The sequence below is a fragment of the Heptranchias perlo genome, chromosome 10 (assembly GCF_035084215.1).
Source record: "Heptranchias perlo isolate sHepPer1 chromosome 10, sHepPer1.hap1, whole genome shotgun sequence".
NCBI classification, from domain to species: domain Eukaryota; kingdom Metazoa; phylum Chordata; class Chondrichthyes; order Hexanchiformes; family Hexanchidae; genus Heptranchias; species Heptranchias perlo.
Window position 1 is genome coordinate 3543111 of NC_090334.1, and position 22534 is coordinate 3565644.

At 37.0% G+C, this 22534-nt stretch overlaps 1 protein-coding gene across 1 annotated transcript in view; it reads left to right on the plus strand.

Moving 5' to 3' along the window:
• Nucleotides 1-22534, plus strand: part of LOC137326434 (papilin-like) — a 222803-nt gene that overhangs the window by 30842 nt on the left and 169427 nt on the right. The gene's annotated exons all lie outside the window — the stretch shown is intronic.

The following is a 22534-nucleotide window of genomic DNA, read 5'->3' on the forward strand; positions in this document are numbered from 1 at the left end:
CCTATAATCACTCTCACTCTCTATCAGATTACTGTCCTATAATCACTCTCTCTCTCTATTAGATTACCGTCCTATAATCACTCTCACTCTCTATTAGATTACCGTCCTATAATCACTCTCTCTCTCTATTAGATTACCATCCTATAATCACTCTCTCTCTCGATTAGATTACCGTCCTATAATCACCCACACTCTCTATCAGATTACCGTCCTATAATCACTCTCTCTCTCTATTAGATTACCATCCTATAATCACTCTCACTCTCTATTAGATTACCATCCTATAATCACTCTCTCTCTCTATTAGATTACCATCCTATAATCACTCTCACTCTCTATTAGATTACCATCCGATAATCACTCTCACTCTCTATTAGATTACCATCCTATAATCACTCTCTCTCTCTATTAGATTACCATCCTATAATCACTCTCACTCTCTATTAGATTACCATCCTATAATCACTCTCTCTCTCTATTAGATTACCATCCTATAATCACTCTCACTCTCTATTAGATTACCATCCTATAATCACTCTCTCTCTCTATTAGATTACCGTCCTATAATCACTCTCTCTCTCTATTAGATTACCATCCTATAATCACTCTCTCTCTCTATTAGATTACCATCCTATAATCACTCTCTCTCTCTATTAGATTACCGTCCTATAATCACTCTCACTCTCGATTAGATCACCGTCCTATAATCACTCTCACTCTCTATTAGATTACCATCCTATAATCACTCTCTCTCTCTATTAGATTACCGTCCTATAATCACTCTCACTCTCTATTAGATTACCATCCTATAATCACTCTCACTCTCTATTAGATTACCATCCTATAATCACTCTCTCTCTCTATTAGATTCCCATCCTATAATCACTCTCTCTCTCTATTAGATTACCGTCCTATAATCACTCTCTCTCTCTATTAGATTACCATCCTATAATCACTCTCTCTCTCTATTAGATTACCGTCCTATAATCACTCTCTCTCTCGATTAGATTACCGTCCTATAATCACCCACACTCTCTATTAGATTACCGTCCTATAATCACTCTCTCTCTATTAGATTACCGTCCTATAATCACTCTCTCTCTCTATTAGATTACCGTCCTATAATCACTCTCACTCTCTATTAGATTACTGTCCTATAATCACTCTCTCTCTCTATTAGATTACCGTCCTATAATCACTCTGTCTCTCTATTAGATTACCATCCTATAATCACTCTCACTCTCTATTAGATTACCATCCTATAATCACTCTCTCTCTCTATTAGATTACCGTCCTATAATCACTCTCACTCTCTATTAGATTACCATCCTATAATCACTCTCTCTCTCTATTAGATTACCGTCCTATAATCACTCTCACTCTCTATTAGATTACCATCCTATAATCACTCTCACTCTCTATTAGATTACCGTCCTATAATCACTCTCACTCTCTATTAGATTACCGTCCTATAATCACTCTCACTCTCTATTAGATTACCATCCGATAATCACTCTCTCTCTCTATTAGATTACCGTCCTATAATCACCCACACTCTCTATTAGATTACCGTCCTGTAATCACTCTCTCTCTCTATTAGATTACCGTCCTATAATCACTCTCACTCTCTATTAGATTACTGTCCTATAATCACTCTCTCTCTCTATTAGATTACCGTCCTATAATCACTCTCACTCTCTGTTAGATTACTGTCCTATAATCACTCTCTCTCTCTATTAGATTACCGTCCTATAATCACTCTCACTCTCTGTTAGATTACCATCCTATAATCACTCTCTCTCTCTATTCGATTACCGTCCTATAATCACTCTCTCTCTCTATTAGATTACCGTCCTATAATCACTCTCACTCTCTGTTAGATTACCATCCTATAATCACTCTCTCTCTCTATTCGATTACCATCCTATAATCACTCTCTCTCTCTATTAGATTACCGTCCTATAATCACTCTCTCTCTCTATTAGATTACCGTCCTATAATCACCCACACTCTCTATTAGATTACCGTCCTATAATCACTCTCTCTCTCTATTAGATTACCGTCCTATAATCACCCACACTCTCTATTAGATTACCGTCCTATAATCACTCTCACTCTCTATTAGATTACCGTCCTATAATCACTCTCACTCTCTATTAGATTACCATCCTATAATCACTCTCTCTCTCTATTAGATTACCGTCCTATAATCACCCACACTCTCTATTAGATTACCGTCCTATAATCACTCTCACTCTCTATTAGATTACCGTCCTATAATCACTCTCACTCTCCAGTAAATTACCGTCCTATAATCACTCTCTCTCTCTATTAGATTACCGTCCTATAATCACTCTCACTCTCTATTAGATTACCGTCCTATAATCACTCTCTCTCTCTATTAGATTACCGTCGGATAATCACTCTCACTCTCTATTAGATTACCATCCTATAATCACTCTCTCTCTCTATTAGATTACCGTCGGATAATCACTCTCACTCTCTATTAGATTACCGTCCTATAATCACTCTCACTCTCTATTAGATTACCATCCTATAATCACTCTCTCTCTCTATTAGATTACCGTCCTATAATCACTCTCACTCTCTATTAGATTACCATCCTATAATCACTCTCACTCTCTGTTAGATTACCATCGTATAATCACTCTCTCTCTCTATTAGATTACCATCCTATAATCACTCTCTCTCTCTATTAGATTACCATCCTATAATCACTCTCTCTCTCTATTAGATTACCGTCCTACAATCACTCTCTCTCTCTATTAGATTACCATCCTATAATCACTCTCTCTCTCGATTAGATTACCGTCCTATAATCACTCTCTCTCTCGATTAGATTACCGTCCTATAATCACCCACACTCTCTATTAGATTACCGTCCTATAATCACTCTCTCTCTCGATTAGATTACCGTCCTATAATCACCCACACTCTCTTTTAGATTACCATCCTATAATCACTCTCACTCTCGATTAGATTACCGTCCTATAATCACTCTCTCGCTATTCGATTACCGTCCTATAATCACTCTCACTCTCTATCAGATTACCGTCCTATAATCACTCTCTCTCTCTATTAGATTACCATCCTATAATCACTCTCACTCTCTATTAGATTACCATCCTATAATCACTCTCTCTCTCTATTAGATTACCGTCCTATAATCACTCTCACTCTCTATTAGATTACCATCCTATAATCACTCTCTCTCTGTTAGATTACCGTCCTATAATCACTCTCACTCTCTATTAGATTACCATCCTAGAATCACACTCTCTCTCTATTAGATTACCATCCTATAATCACTCTCACTCTCTATTAGATTACCGTCCTATAATCACTCTCTCTCTCTATTAGATTACCATCCTATAATCACTCTCACTCTCTATTAGATTACCATCCTATAATCACTCTCTCTCTCTATTAGATTACCGTCCTATAATCACTCTCACTCTCTATTAGATTACCATCCTATAATCACTCTCTCTCTCTATTAGATTACCGTCCTATAATCACTCTCACTCTCTATTAGATTACCGTCCTATAATCACTCTCACTCTCTATTCGATTACCATCCTATAATCACTCTCTCTCTCTATTAGATTACCGTCCTATAATCACTCTCACTCTCTATTAGATTACCATACTATAATCACTCTCTCTCTCTATTAGATTACCATCCTATAATCACTCTCTCTCTCTATTAGATTACCATCCTATAATCACTCTCTCTCTCCATGAGATTACCGTCCTATAATCACTCTCTCTCTCTATTAGATTACCATCCAATAATCACTCTCTCTCTCGATTAGATTACCGTCCTATAATCACTCTCACTCTCTATTAGATTACTGTCCGATAATCACTCTCTCTCTCTATTAGATTACCGTCCTATAATCACTCTCACTTTCTATTCGATTACCGTCCTATAATCACTCTCTCTCTCTATTAGATTACTGTCCTATAATCACTCTCTCTCTCTATTAGATTACCATCCTATAATCACTCTCTCTCTCGATTAGATTACCGTCCTAGAATCACTCTCTCTCTCTATTAGATTACCGTCCTATAATCACCCACACTCTCTATTAGATTACCGTCCTATAATCACTCTCTCTCTCGATGAGATTACCATCCTATAATCACTCTCACTCTCTATTAGATTACCATCCTATAATCACTCTCTCTCTCTATTAGATTACCGTCGGATAATCACTCTCACTCTCTATTAGATTACCGTCCTATAATCACTCTCACTCTCTATTAGATTACCATCCTATAATCACTCTCTCTCTCTATTAGATTACCGTCCTATAATCACTCTCACTCTCTATTAGATTACCATCCTATAATCACTCTCACTCTCTGTTAGATTACCATCGTATAATCACTCTCTCTCTCTATTAGATTACCATCCTATAATCACTCTCTCTCTCTATTAGATTACCATCCTATAATCACTCTCTCTCTCTATTAGATTACCGTCCTACAATCACTCTCTCTCTCTATTAGATTACCATCCTATAATCACTCTCTCTCTCGATTAGATTACCGTCCTATAATCACTCTCTCTCTCGATTAGATTACCGTCCTATAATCACCCACACTCTCTATTAGATTACCGTCCTATAATCACTCTCTCTCTCTATTAGATTACCGTCCTATTATCACTCTCTCTCTCTATTAGATTACCGTCCTATAATCACTCTCACTCTCTATTAGATTACTGTCCTATAAGCACTCTCTCTCTCTATTAGATTACCGTCCTATAATCACTCTCACTCTCTATTCGATTATCGTCCGATAATCTCTCTCTCTCTCTATTAGATTATCGTCCTATAATCACTCTCTCTCTCTATTAGATTACCGTCCTATAATCACTCTCTCTCTCTATTAGATTACCGTCCTATAATCACTCTCACTCTCTATTAGATTACTGTCCTATAATCACTCTCTCTCTCTATTAGATTACCGTCCTATAATCACTCTCACTCTCTATTAGATTACCGTCCTATAATCACTCTCTCTCTCTATTAGATTACCATCCTATAATCACTCTCTCTCTCGATTTGATTACCGTCCTATAATCACTCTCTCTCTCTATTAGATTACCGTCCTATGATCACCCACACTCTCTATTAGATTACCGTCCTATAATCACTCTCTCTCTCTATTAGATTACCATCCTATAATCACTCTCTCTCTCTATTAGATTACCGTCCTATAATCACTCACTCTCGATTAGATTACCGTCCGATAATCACTCTCACTCTCTATTAGATTACCATCCTATCATCACTCTCACTCTCTATTAGATTACCATCCTATAATCACCCACACTCTCTATTAGATTACCATCCAAAAATCACTCTCACTCTCTATTAGATGACCATCCTATAATCACTCTCACTCTCTATTAGATTACCATCCTATAATCACTCTAACTCTCTATTAGATTACCATCCTATAATCACCCACACTCTCTATTAGATTACCATCCAAAAATCACTCTCACTCTCTATTAGATGACCATCCTATAATCACTCTCACTCTCTATTAGATTACCATCCTATAATCACTCTCACTCTCTATTAGATTACCATCCTATAATCACCCACACTCTCTATTAGATTACCATCCAAAAATCACTCTCACTCTCTATTAGATGACCATCCTATAATCACTCTCACTCTCTATTAGATTACCATCCTATAATCACTCTAACTCTCTATTAGATTACCATCCTATAATCACCCACACTCTCTATTAGATTACCATCCAAAAATCACTCTCACTCTCTATTAGATGACCATCCTATAATCACTCTCACTCTCTATTAGATTACCATCCTATAATCACTCTCACTCTCTATTAGATTACCATCCTATAATCACCCACACTCTCTATTAGATTACCATCCAAAAATCACTCTCACTCTCTATTAGATGACCATCCTATAATCACTCTCACTCTCTATTAGATTACCATCCTATAATCACTCTCACTCTCTATTAGATTACCATCCTATAATCACCCACACTCTCTATTAGATTACCATCCAAAAATCACTCTCACTCTCTATTAGATGACCATCCTATAATCACTCTCACTCTCTATTAGATTACCATCCTATAATCACTCTCACTCTCTATTAGATTACCATCCTATAATCACCCACACTCTCTATTAGATTACCATCCAAAAATCACTCTCACTCTCTATTAGATGACCATCCTATAATCACTCTCACTCTCTATTAGATTACCATCCTATAATCACTCTCACTCTCTATTAGATTACCATCCTATAATCACCCACACTCTCTATTAGATTACCATCCAAAAATCACTCTCACTCTCTATTAGATGACCATCCTATAATCACTCTCACTCTCTATTAGATTACCATCCTATAATCACTCTAACTCTCTATTAGATTACCATCCAAAAATCACACTCACTCTCTATTAGATTACCGTCCTATAATCACTCTCTCTATTAGATTACCGTCCTATAATCACTCCCTCTCTCTGTTAGATTACCGTCCTATAATCACTCTCTCTCTCTATGAGTTTACCGTCCTATAATCACTCTCTCTCTCTATTAGATTACCGTCCTATAATCAATCTCTATTAGATTACCGTCCTCTAATCACTCTCTCTCTCTGTTAGATTACCGTCCTATAATCACTCTCTCTCTCTATTAGATTACCGTCCTATAATCACTCTCACTCTCTATTAGATTACCGTCCCACAATCACTCTCACTCTCTATGAGATTACCATCCTATAATCACTCTCACTCTCTATTAGATTACCGTCCTATAATCACTCACTCGCTATTCGATTACCGTCCTATAATCACTCTCACTCTCTATTAGATTACCGTCCTATAATCACTCTCTCTCTCTATTAGATTACCATCCTATAATCACTCTCACTCTCTATTAGATTACCATCCTATAATCACTCTCTCTCTCTATTAGATTACCGTCCTATAATCACTCTCACTCTCTATTAGATTACCATCCTATAATCACTCTCTCTCTCTATTAGATTACCGTCCTATAATCACTCTCACTCTCTATTAGATTACCATCCTATAATCACACTCTCTCTCTATTAGATTACCGTCCTATAATCACTCTCACTCTCTATTAGATTACCGTCCTATAATCACTCTCTCTCTCTATTAGATTACCATCCTATAATCACTCTCTCTCTCTATTAGATTACCGTCCTATAATCACTCTCACTCTCTATTAGATTACCGTCCTATAATCACTCTCTCTCTCTATTAGATTACCATCCTATAATCACTCTCTCTCTCTATTAGATTACCGTCCTATAATCACCCACACTCTATATTAGATTACCGTCCTATAATCACTCTCTCTCTCTATTAGATTACCGTCCTATAATCACTCTCTCTCTCTATTAGATTGCCGTCCTATAATCACTCTCACTCTCTATTAGATTACTGTCCTATAATCACTCTCTCTCTCTATTAGATTACCGTCCTATAATCACTCTCACTCTCTATTAGATTACCATCCTATAATCACTCTCTCTCTCTATTCGATTACCGTCCTATAATCACTCTCTCTCTCTATTAGATTACCGTCCTATAATCACTCTCTCTCTCTATTAGATTACCGTCCTATAATCACCCACACTCTCTATTAGATTACCGTCCTATAATCACTCTCACTCTCTATTAGATTACCGTCCTATAATCACTCTCACTCTCTATTAAATTACCGTCCTATAATCACTCTCTCTCTCTATTAGATTACCGTCCTATAATCACTCTCACTCTCTATTAGATTACCGTCCTATAATCACTCCCTCTCTCTATTAGATTACCGTCCTATAATCACTCTCACTCTCTATTAGATTACCGTCCTATAATCACTCTCACTCTCTATTAGATTACCGTCCTATAATCACTCTCACTCTCTATTAGATTACCGTCCTATAATCACTCCCTCTCTCTATTAGATTACCATCCTTTCATCACTCTCACTCTTTATTAGATTACCGTCCTATAATCACTCTCTCGCTATTCGATTACCGTCCTATAATCACTCTCACTCTCTATTAGATTACCGTCCTATAATCACTCTCTCTCTCTATTAGATTACCATCCTATAATCACTCTCACTCTCTATTAGATTACCATCCGATAATCACTCTCTCTCTCTATTAGATTACCGTCCTATAATCACTCTCACTCTCTATTAGATTACCATCCGAAAATCACTCTCTCTCTCTATTAGATTACCGCCCTATAATCACTCTCACTCTCTATTAGATTACCATCCTATAATCACACTCTCTCTCTATTAGATTACCGTCCTATAATCACTCTCACTCTCTATTAGATTACCGTCCTATAATCACTCTCTCTCTCTATTAGATTACCGTCCTATAATCACTCTCTCTCTCTATTAGATTACCGTCCTATAATCACTCTCACTCTCTATTAGATTACCATCCTATAATCACTCTCTCTCTCTATTAGATTACCGTCCTTTCATCACTCTCACTCTCTATTAGATTACCGTCCTATAATCACTCTCACTCTCTATTAGATTACCATCCTATAATCACTCTCTCTCTCTATTAGATTACCGTCCTATAATCACTCTCACTCTCTATTAGATTACCATCCTATAATCACTCTCACTCTCTATTAGATTACCATCCTATAATCACTCTCTCTCTCTATTAGATTACCATCCTATAATCACTCTCTCTCTCCATGAGATTACCGTCCTATAATCACTCTCACTCTCTATTAGATTACCATCCTATAATCACTCTCTCTCTCTATTAGATTACCGTCCTATAATCACTCTCACTCTCTATTAGATTACCATCCTATAATCACTCTCACTCTCTATTAGATTACCATCCTATAATCACTCTCTCTCTCTATTAGATTACCATCCTATAATCACTCTCTCTCTCTATGAGATTACCGTCCTATAATCACTCTCTCTCTCTATTCGATTACCATCCTATAATCACTCTCTCTCTCTATTAGATTACCGTCCTATAATCACTCTCTCTCTCTTTCGATTAGATTACCGTCCTATAATCACTCTCACTCTCTATCAGATTACTGTCCTATAATCACTCTCTCTCTCTATTAGATTACCGTCCTATAATCACTCTCTCTCTCGATTAGATTACCGTCCTATAATCACTGTCTCTCTCTATTAGATTACCGTCCTATAATCACTCTCTCTCTCGATTAGATTACCGTCCTATAATCACTCTCTCTCTCTATTAGATTACCATCCTATAATCACTCTCTCTCTCGATGAGATTACCGTCCTATAATCACTCTCTCTCTCTATTAGATTACCGTCCTATAATCACTCTCTCTCTCTATTAGATTACCGTCCTATAATCACTCTCTCTCTCTATTAGATTACCGTCCTATAATCACTCTCACTCTCTATTAGATTACCATCCTATAATCACTCTCTCTCTCTATTAAATTACCATCCTATAATCACTCTCTCTCTCTATTAGATTACCGTCCTATAATCACTCTCACTCTCTATTAGATTACCGTCCTATAATCACTCTCACTCTCTATTAGATTACCATCCTATAATCACACTCTCTCTCTATTAGATTACCGTCCTATAATCACTCTCACTCTCTATTAGATTACCATCCTATAATCACTCTCACTCTATATTAGATTACCATCCTATAATCACTCTCTCTCTCTATTAGATTACCATCCTATAATCACTCTCTCTCTCTATTAGATTACCATCCTATAATCACTCTCTCTCTCTATTAGATTACCGTCCTATAATCACTCTCTCTCTCGATTAGATTACCGTCCTATAATCACCCACACTCTCTATTAGATTACCGTCCTATAATCACTCTCTCTCTATTAGATTACCGTCCTATAATCACTCTCTCTCTCTATTAGATTACCGTCCTATAATCACTCTCACTCTCTATTAGATTACTGTCCTATAATCACTCTCTCTCTCTATTAGATTACCGTCCTATAATCACTCTCACTCTCTATTAGATTATCGTCCTATAATCACTCTCTCTCTCTATTAGATTACCGTCCTATAATCACTCTCTCTCTCTATTCGATTACCGTCCTATAATCACTCTCTCTCTCTATTAGATTACCATCCTATAATCACTCTCTCTCTCTATTAGATTACCGTCCTATAATCACTCTCTCTCTCTATTCGATTACCGTCCTATAATCACTCTCTCTCTCTATTAGATTACCGTCCTATAATCACTCTCACTCTCTATTCGATTACCGTCCTATAATCACTCTCTCTCTCTATTCGATTACCGTCCTTTAATCACTCTCTCTCTCTATTAGATTATCGTCCTATAATCACTCTCTCTCTCTATTAGATTACCGTCCTATAATCACTCTCTCTCTCTATTCGATTACCGTCCTATAATCACTCTCTCTCTCTATTAGATTACCGTCCTATAATCACTCTCACTCTCTATTAGATTACCATCCCATAATCACTCTCTCTCTCTATTAGATTACCGTCCTATAATCACTCTCACTCTCTATTAGATTACCATCCTATAATCACTCTCTCTCTCTATTAGATTACCGTCCTATAATCACTCTCGCTCTCTATTAGATTACCGTCCTATAATCACTCTCACTCTCTATTAGATTACCATCCGATAATCACTCTCTCTCTCTATTAGATTACCGTCCTATAATCACCCACACTCTCTATTAGATTACCGTCCCATAATCATTCTCTCTCTCTATTAGATTACCGTCCTATAATCACTCTCTCTCTCTATTAGATTACCGTCCTATAATCACTCTCACTCTCTGTTAGATTACTGTCCTATAATCACTCTCTCTCTCTATTAGATTACCGTCCTATAATCACTCTCACTCTCTATTAGATTACCATCCTATAATCACTCTCTCTCTCTATTCGATTACCATCCTATAATCACTCTCTCTCTCTATTAGATTACCGTCCTATAATCACTCTCTCTCTCTATCAGATTACCGTCCTATAATCACCCACACTCTCTATTAGATTACCGTCCTATAATCACTCTCACTCTCTATTAGATTACCATCCTATAATCACTCTCTCTCTCTATTAGATTACCGTCCTATAATCACCCACACTCTCTATTAGATTACCGTCCTATAATCACTCTCACTCTCTATTAGATTACCGTCCTATAATCACTCTCACTCTCTATTAAATTACCGTCCTATAATCACTCTCTCTCTCTATTAGATTACCGTCCTCTAATCACTCTCACTCTCTATTAGATTACCGTCCTATAATCACTCCCTCTCTCTATTAGATTACCGTCCTATAATCACTCTCACTCTCTATTAGATTACCGTCCTATAATCACTCTCACTCTCTATTAGATTACCGTCCTATAATCACACCCTCTCTCTATTAGATTACCGTCCTATAATCACTCTCACTCTCTATTAGATTACCATCCTATAATCACTCTCACTCTCTATTAGATTACCGTCCTATAATCACTCTCTCGCTATTCGATTACCGTCCTATAATCACTCTCACTCTCTATTAGATTACCGTCCTATAATCACTCTCTCTCTCTATTAGATTACCATCCTATAATCACTCTCACTCTCTATTAGATTACCATCCTATAATCACTCTCTCTCTCTATTAGATTACCGTCCTATAATCACTCTCACTCTCCATTAGATTACCATCCTATAATCACTCTCTCTCTCTATTAGATTACCGTCCTATAATCACTCTCTCTCTATTAGATTACCATCCTATAATCACTCTCTCTCTCTATTAGATTACCATCCTATAATCACTCTCACTCTCTATTAGATTACCGTCCTATAATCACTCTCACTCTCTATTCGATTACCATCCTATAATCACTCTCTCTCTCTATTAGATTACCGTCCTATAATCACTCTCACTCTCTATTAGATTACCATCCTATAATCACTCTCACTCTCTATTAGATTACCATCCTATAATCACTCTCTCTCTCTATTAGATTACCGTCCTATAATCACTCTCTCTCTCTATTAGATTACTGTCCGATAATCACTCTCTCTATTGGATTACCTTCCTATAATCACTCTCACTTTCTATTAGATTACCGTCCTATAATCACTCTCTCTCTCTATTAGATTACCATCCTATAATCACTCTCTCTCTCGATTAGATTACCGTCCGAGAATCACTCTCTCTCTCTATTAGATTACCGTCCAAAAATCACTCTCACTCTCTATTCGATTACCATCCTATAATCACTCTCTCTCTCTATTAGATTACCGTCCTATAATCACTCTCACTCTCTATTAGATTACCATCCTATAATCACTCTCACTCTCTATTAGATTACCATCCTATAATCACTCTCTCTCTCTATTAGATTACCGTCCTATAATCACTCTCTCTCTCGATTAGATTACCGTCCTATAATCACTCTCACTCTCTATTAGATTACTGTCCGATAATCACTCTCTCTCTCTATTGGATTACCTTCCTATAATCACTCTCACTTTCTATTAGATTACCGTCCTATAATCACTCTCTCTCTCTATTAGATTACCATCCTATAATCACTCTCTCTCTCGATTAGATTACCGTCCGAGAATCACTCTCTCTCTCTATTAGATTACCGTCCTATAATCACCCACACTCTCTATTAGATTACCGTCCTATAATCACTCACTCTCTCTATTAGATTACCGTCCTATAATCACTCTCACTCTCTATTAGATTACCATCCTATAATCACTCTCACTCTCTATTAGATTACCGTCCTATAATCACTCTCTCGCTATTCGATTACCGTCCTATAATCACTCTCACTCTCTATTAGATTACCGTCCTATAATCACTCTCTCTCTCTATTAGATTACCATCCTATAATCACTCTCACTCTCTATTAGATTACCATCCTATAATCACTCTCTCTCTCTATTAGATTACCGTCCTATAATCACTCTCACTCTCCATTAGATTACCATCCTATAATCACTCTCTCTCTCTATTAGATTACCGTCCTATAATCACTCTCACTCTCTATTAGATTACCATCCTATAATCACACTCTCTCTCTATTAGATTACCGTCCTATAATCACTCTCACTCTCTATTAGATTACCGTCCGATAATCACTCTCTCTCTATTAGATTACCATCCTATAATCACTCTCTCTCTCTATTCGATTACCATCCTATAATCACTCTCTCTCTCTATTAGATTACCGTCCTATAATCACTCTCACTCTCTATTAGATTACCATCCTATAATCACTCTCTCTCTCTATTAGATTACCGTCCTATAATCACTCTCTCTCTCTATTCGATTACCATCCTATAATCACTCTCTCTCTCTATTAGATTACCGTCCTATAATCACTCTCACTCTCTATTCGATTACCATCCTATAATCACTCTCTCTCTCTATTAGATTACCGTCCTATAATCACTCTCACTCTCTATTAGATTACCATCCTATAATCACTCTCACTCTCTATTAGATTACCATCCTAGAATCACTCTCTCTCTCTATTAGATTACCGTCCTATAATCACTCTCTCTCTCGATTAGATTACCGTCCTATAATCACTCTCACTCTCTATTAGATTACTGTCCGATAATCACTCTCTCTCTCTATTGGATTACCTTCCTATAATCACTCTCACTTTCTATTAGATTACCGTCCTATAATCACTCTCTCTCTCTATTAGATTACCATCCTATAATCACTCTCTCTCTCGATTAGATTACCGTCCGAGAATCACTCTCTCTCTCTATTAGATTACCGTCCTATAATCACCCACACTCTCTATTAGATTACCGTCCTATAATCACTCACTCTCTCTATTAGATTACCATCCTACAATCACTCTCACTCTCTATTAGATTACCATCCTATAATCACTCTCTCTCTCGATGAGATTACCATCCTATAATCACTCTCACTCTCTATTAGATCACCATCCTATAATCACTCTCTCGTTCTATTAGATTACCGTCCTATAATCACTCTCACTCTCTATTAGATTACCATCCTATAATCACTCTCTCTCTCTATTAGATTACCTTCGTATAATCACTCTCACTCTCTATTAGATTACCGTCCTATCATCACTCTCACTCTCTATTAGATTACCATCCTATAATCACTCTCACTCTCTATTAGATTACCGTCCTATAATCACTCCCTCTCTCTATTAGATTACCATCCTATAATCACACTCTCTCTCTCTTAGATTACCATCCTATAATCACTCTCTCTCTCTATTAGATTACCGTCCTATAATCACTCTCTCTCTCTATTAGATTACCATCCTATAATCACTCTCTCTCTCTATTAGATTACCATCCTATAATCACTCTCACTCTCTATTCGATTACCGTCCTATAATCACTCTCTCTCTCTATTAGATTACCATCCTATAATCACTCTCACTCTCTATTAGATTACCATCCTATAATCACTCTCTCTCTCTATTAGATTACCGTCCTATAATCACTCTCTCTCTCTATTAGATTACCATCCTATAATCACTCTCTCTCTCGATTAGATTACCGTCCTATAATCACTGTCTCTCTCTATTAGATTGCCGTCCTATAATCACTATCACTCTCTATTAGATTACCATCCTATAATCACTCTCACTCTCTATTAGATTACCGTCCTATAATCACTCTCACTCTCCATTGGATTACCATCCTATAATCACTCTCACTCTCTATTAGATTACCGTCCTATAATCACTCTCACTCTCCATTAGATTACCATCCTATAATCACTCTCTCTCTATTAGATTACCATCCTATAATCACTCTCTCTCTATTACATTACCGTCCTATAATCACTCTCTCTCTCTATTAGATTACCATCCTGTAATCACTCTCTCTCTATTAGATTACCGTCCTATAATCACTCTCACTCTCTATTAGATTACCATCCTATAATCACTCTCTCTCTATGAGATTACCGTCCTATAATCACTGTCTCTCTCTATTAGATTACCGTCCTATAATCACTCTCACTCTCTATTAGATTACCATCCTATAATCACTCTCTCTCTATTAGATTACCATCCTATAATCACCCACACTCTCTATTAGATTACCGTCCTATCATCACTCTCTCTCTATTAGATTACTGTCCTATAATCACTCTCTCTCTATTAGATTACCGTCCTATAATCACTCTCTCTCTCCATTAGATTACCGTCCGAAAATCACTCTCACTCTCTATTAGATTACCGTCCTTTCATCACTGTCTTTCTCCATGAGATTACCATCCTATAATCACTCTCTCTCTATTAGATTACCGTCCTATAATCACTCTCACTCTCTATTAGATTACCGTCCTATAATCACTATCACTCTCTATTAGATTACCATCCTATAATCACTCTCACTCTCGATTAGATTACCATCCTATAATCACTCTCTCTCTCTATTACATTACCGTCCTATAATCACCCACACTCTCTATTAGATTACCGTCCTATAATCACTCTCACTGTCTATGAGATTACCGTTCTATAATCACTCTCACTCTCTATTAAATTACCGTCCTGTAATCACTCTCTCTCTCTATTCGATTACCGTCCTATAATCACTCTCACTCTCTATTAGATTACCGTCCTATAATCACTCCCTGTCTCTCTTAGATTACCGTCCTATAATCACTCTCACTCTCTATTAGATTACCGTCCTATAATCACTCTCACTCTCTATTAGATTACCGTCCTATAATCACTCCCTCTCTCTATTAGATTACCGTCCTATAATCACTCTCACTCTCTATTAGATTACCGTCCTATAATAACTCCCTCTCTCTATTAGATTACCGTCCTATAATCACCCACACTCTCTATTAGATTACCATCCTATAATCACTCTCACTCTCTATTAGATTACCATCCTATAATCACTCTCTCTCTCTATTAGATTACCGTCCTATAATCACTCTCTCTCTCGATTAGATTACCGTCCTATAATCACTCTCACTCTCTATTAGATTACTGTCCGATAATCACTCTCTCTCTCTATTAGATTACCTTCCGATAATCACTCTCACTTTCTATTCGATTACCGTCCTATAATCACTCTCTCTCTCTATTAGATTACCATCCTATAATCACTCTCACTCTCTATTAGATTACCATCCTATAATCACTCTCTCTCTCTATTAGATTACCGTCCTATAATCACTCTCTCTCTCTATTAGATTACCATCCTATAATCACTCTCTCTCTCTATTAGATTACCATCCTATAATCACTCTCTCTCTCGATTAGATTACCGTCCTATAATCACTGTCTCTCTCTATTAGATTGCCGTCCTATAATCACTATCACTCTCTATTAGATTACCATCCTATAATCACTCTCACTCTCTATTAGATTACCGTCCTATAATCACTCTCACTCTCCATTGGATTACCATCCTATAATCACTCTCACTCTCTATTAGATTACCGTCCTATAATCACTCTCACTCTCCATTAGATTACCATCCTATAATCACTCTCTCTCTATTAGATTACCATCCTATAATCACTCTCTCTCTATTAGATTACTGTCCTATAATCACTCTCTCTCTCTATTAGATTACCATCCTGTAATCACTCTCTCTCTATTAGATTACCGTCCTATAATCACTCTCACTCTCTATTAGATTACCATCCTATAATCACTCTCTCTCTATGAGATTACCGTCCTATAATCACTGTCTCTCTCTATTAGATTACCGTCCTATAATCACTCTCACTCTCTATTAGATTACCATCCTATAATCACTCTCTCTCTATTAGATTACCATCCTATAATCACCCACACTCTCTATTAGATTACCGTCCTATCATCACTCTCTCTCTATTAGATTACTGTCCTATAATCACTCTCTCTCTATTAGATTACCGTCCTATAATCACTCTCTCTCTCCATTAGATTACCGTCCGAAAATCACTCTCACTCTCTATTAGATTACCGTCCTTTCATCACTGTCTTTCTCCATGAGATTACCATCCTATAATCACTCTCTCTCTATTAGATTACCGTCCTATAATCACTCTCACTCTCTATTAGATTACCGTCCTATAATCACTATCACTCTCTATTAGATTACCATCCTATAATCACTCTCACTCTCTATTAGATTACCATCCTATAATCACTCTCTCTCTCTATTACATTACCGTCCTATAATCACCCACACTCTCTATTAGATTACCGTCCTATAATCACTATCACTCTCTATTAGATTACCATCCTATAATCACTCTCACTCTCTGTTAGATTACCATCCTATAATCACTCTCACTCTCTATTAGATTACCGTCCTATAATCACTATCACTCTCTATTAGATTACCATCCTATAATCACTCTCACTCTCTATTAGATTACCGTCCGATAATCACTCTCTCTCTCCATTAGATTACCGTCCTATAATCACCCACACTCTCTATTCGATTACCGTCCTATAATCACTCTCACTGTCTATGAGATTACCGTTCTATAATCACTCTCACTCTCTATTAAATTACCGTCCTGTAATCACTCTCTCTCTCTATTCGATTACCGTCCTATAATCACTCTCACTCTCTATTAGATTACCGTCCTATAATCACTCCCTGTCTCTCTTAGATTACCGTCCTATAATCACTCTCACTCTCTATTAGATTACCGTCCTATAATCACTCTCACTCTCTATTAGATTACCGTCCTATAATCACTCCCTCTCTCTATTAGATTACCGTCCTATAATCACTCTCACTCTCTATTAGATTACCGTCCTATAATAACTCCCTCTCTCTATTAGATTACCGTCCTATAATCACCCACACTCTCTATTAGATTACCGTCCAATAATCACTCCCTCTCTCTATTAGATTACCGTCCTATAATCACTCTCACTCTCCATTAGATTACCGTCCTATAATCACTCTCTCTCTCTATTAGATTACCGTCATATAATTACTCTCTCTCTCTATTAGATTACCGTCCTATAATCACTCCCTCTCTCTATTAGATTACTGTCCTATAATCACTCTCACTCTCTATTAGATTACCGTCCTGTAATCACTCTCTCTCTCTATTGGATTACCGTCCTATAATCACTCTCACTCTCTATTAGATTACCCTCCTATAATCACTCTCTCTCTCTATTAGATTACCATCCCATAATCACTCTCTCTCTCTATTCGATTACCGTCCTATAATCACTCTCACTCTCTATTAGATTACTGTCCTATAATCACTCTCACTCTCTATTAGATTACCGTCCTATAATCACTCTCTCTCTCTTTGATTACCGTCCTATAATCACTCTCTCTCTCTATTAGATTACTATCTATAATCACTCTCACTCTCTATTAGATTACCGTCCTATAATCACTCTCACTCTCTATCAGATTACCATCCTATAATCACTCTCACTCTCTATTAGATTACCGTCCTATAATCACTCCCTCTCTCTATTAGATTACTGTCCTATAATCACTCCCTCTCTCTATTAGATTACCGTCCTATAATCACTCTCTCTCTGTTAGATTACCGTCCGAAAATCACTCCCTCTCTCGATTAGATTACCGTCCTATAATCACTCCCTCTCTCTATTAGATTACTGTCCTATAATCACTCCCTCTCTCTATTAGATTACCGTCCTATAATCACTCTCTCTCTGTTAGATTACCGTCCGAAAATCACTCCCTCTCTCGATTAGATTACCGTCCTATAATCACTCTCACTCTCTATTAGATTACCGTCCTACAATCACTCTCTCTCTCTATTAGATTACCGTCCTACAATCACTCTCTCTCTATTAGATTACCGTCCTATAATCACTCTCACTCTCAATTAGATTACCGTCCTATAATAACTCTCTCTCTCTATTAGATTACCGTCCTATAATCACTCTCTGTTAGATTACCGTCCGAAAATCACTCTCACTCTCTATTAGATTACCGTCCTACAATTACTCTCACTCTCCATTAGATTACCATCCTAAATCACTCTCTATGAGATTACCGTCCTACAATTACTCTCACTCTCCATTAGATTACCGTCCGAAAATCACTATCACTCTCTATTAGATTACCATCCTATAATCACTCTCTCTCTATTAGATTACCGTCCTATAATCACTCTCACTCTCTATTTGATTACCGTCCTATAATCACTCTCACTCTCTATTAGATTACCGTCCTACAATTACTCTCACTCTCCATTAGATTACCATCCTAAATCACTCTCTATGAGATTACCGTCCTACAATTACTCTCACTCTTCATTAGATTACCGTCCGAAAATCACTCTCACTCTCTATTAGATTACCATCCTATAATCACTCTCTCTCTATTAGATTACCGTCCTATAATCACTCTCACTCTCTATTTGATTACCGTCCTATAATCACTCTCACTCTCTATTAGATTACCACCCTATAATCACTCTCTCTCCATTAGATTACCGTCCTATAATCACTCTCACTCTCTATTTGATTACCATCCTATAATCACTCTCTCTCTTAGATTACCGTCCGAAAATCACTCTCACTCTCTATTAGATTACCGTCCTATAATCACTCTCACTCTCTATTGGATTACCATCCTATAATCACTCTCACTCTCTATTAGATTACCGTCCTTTCATCACTGTCTTTCTCCATGAGATTACCATCCTATAATCACTCTCTCTCTATTAGATTACCGTCCTATAATCACTCTCTCTCTCCATTAGATTACCGTCCGAAAATCACTCTCACTCTCTATTAGATTACCGTCCTATAATCACTGTCTCTCTCTATTAGATTACCGTCCTATAATCACTCTCTCTCTCTATTAGATTACCATCCTATAATCACTCTCACTCTCTATTAGATAACCGTCCTATAATCACTCTCACTCTCTATTAGATTACCGTCCTATAATCACTATCACTCTCTATTAGATTACCATCCTATAATCACTCTCACTCTCTATTAGATTACCGTCCTATAATCACTCTCACTCTCTATTGGATTACCATCCTATAATCACTCTCACTCTCTATTAGATTACCGTCCTATAATCACTCTCACTCTCTATTAGATTACCATCCTATAATCACTCTCTCTCTATTAGATTACCGTCCTATAATCACTCTCTCTCTATTAGATTACCGTCCTATAATCACTATCACTCTCTATTAGATTACCATCCTATAATCACTCTCACTCTCTATTAGATTACCGTCCTATAATCACTCTCACTCTCTATTAGATTACCGTCCTATAATCACTCTCTCTCTCTATTAGATTACCATCCTATAATCGCTCTCTCTCTATTAGATTACCGTCCTATAATCACTCTCACTCTCTATTAGATTACCATCCTATAATCACTCTCTCTCTATGAGATTACCGTCCTATAATCACTGTCTCTCTCTATTAGATTACCGTCCTATAATCACTCTCACTCTCTATTAGATTACCATCCTATAATCACCCACACTCTCTATTAGATTACCATCCTATAATCACTCTCTCTCTATGAGATTACTGTCCTATAATCACTCTCTCTCTATTAGATTACCGTCCTATAATCACTCTCTCTCTATTAGATTACCGTCCTATAATCACTCTCTCTCTATGAGTTTACTGTCCTATAATCACTCTCTCTCCATTAGATTACCGTCCTATAATCACTCTCTCTCTGTTAGATTACCGTCCGAAAATCACTCCCTCTCTCGATTAGATTACCGTCCTATAATCACTCCCTCTCTCTATTAGATTACTGTCCTATAATCACTCCCTCTCTCTATTAGATTACCGTCCTATAATCACTCTCACTCTCTATTAGATTACTGTCCTATAATCACTCTCTCTCTATTGGATTACCGTCCTATAATCACTCTCACTCTCTATTAGATTACTGTCCTATAATCACTCTCTCTCTCTATTAGATTACCGTCCTATAATCACTCTCACTCTCTATTAGATTACCGTCCGAAAATCACTCTCTCTCTCTATTCGATTACCGTCCTATAATCACCCACACTCTCTATTAGATTACCGTCCTATAATCACTCTCTCTCTATGAGATTACTGTCCTATAATCACTCTCTCTCTATTAGATTACCGTCCTATAATCACTCTCACTCTCTATTAGATTACCGTCCTATAATCACTCTCACTCTCTATTAGATTACCATCCTATAATCACCCACACTCTCTATTAGATTACCGTCCTATAATCACTCTCTCTCTATGAGATTACTGTCCTATAATCACTCTCTCTCTATTAGATTACCGTCCTATAATCACTCTCTCTCTATTAGATTACCGTCCTATAATCACTCTCTCTCTATTAGTTTACTGTCCTATAATCACTCTCTCTCTATTAGATTACCGTCCTATAATCACTCTCTCTCTGTTAGATTACCGTCCGAAAATCACTCTCACTCTCTATTAGATTACCATCCTATAATCACTCTCACTCTCTATTAGATTACCGTCCTATAATCACTCTCTCTCTCTATTAGATTACCATCCTATAATCACTCTCACTCTCTATTAGATTACCGTCCTATAATCACTCTCTCTCTCTATTAGATTACCATCCTATAATCACTCTCACTCTCTATTAGATTACCGTCCTATAATCACTCTCACTCTCTATTAGATTACCATCCGATAATCACTCTCTCTCTCTATTAGATTACCATCCTATAATCACTCTCTCTCTCTATTAGATTACCGTCCTATAATCACTCTCTCTCTCTATTAGATTACCGTCCTTTCATCACTCTCTCTCTCTATTAGATTACCGTCCTATAATCACTCTCACTCTCTATTAGATTACTGTCCTATAATCACTCTCTCTCTCTATTAGATTACCGTCCTATAATCACTCTCACTCTCTATTGGATTACCATCCTATAATCACTCTCTCTCTCTATTCCATTACCATCCTATAATCACTCTCTCTCTCTATTAGATTACCGTCCTATAATCACTCTCTCTCTATGAGATTACCGTCCTATAATCACCCACACTCTCTATTAGATTACCGTCCTATAATCACTCTCACTTTCTATTAGATTACCGTCCTATAATCACTCTCACTCTCTATTAGATTACCATCCTATAATCACTCTCTCTCTCTATTAGATTACCGTCCTATAATCACCCACACTCTCTATTAAATTACCGTCCTATAATCACTCTCTCTCTCTATTAGATTACCGTCCTCTTATCACTCTCACTCTCTATTAGATTACCGTCCTATAATCACTCTCACTCTCTATTAAATTACCGTCCTATAATCACTCTCTCTCTCTATTAGATTACCGTCCTACAATCACTCTCTCTCTATTCGATTACCATCCTATAATCACTCTCTCTCTCTATTAGATTACCGTCCTATAATCACTCTCTCTCTCTATTAGATTACCGTCCTATAATCACCCACACTCTCTATTAGATTACCGTC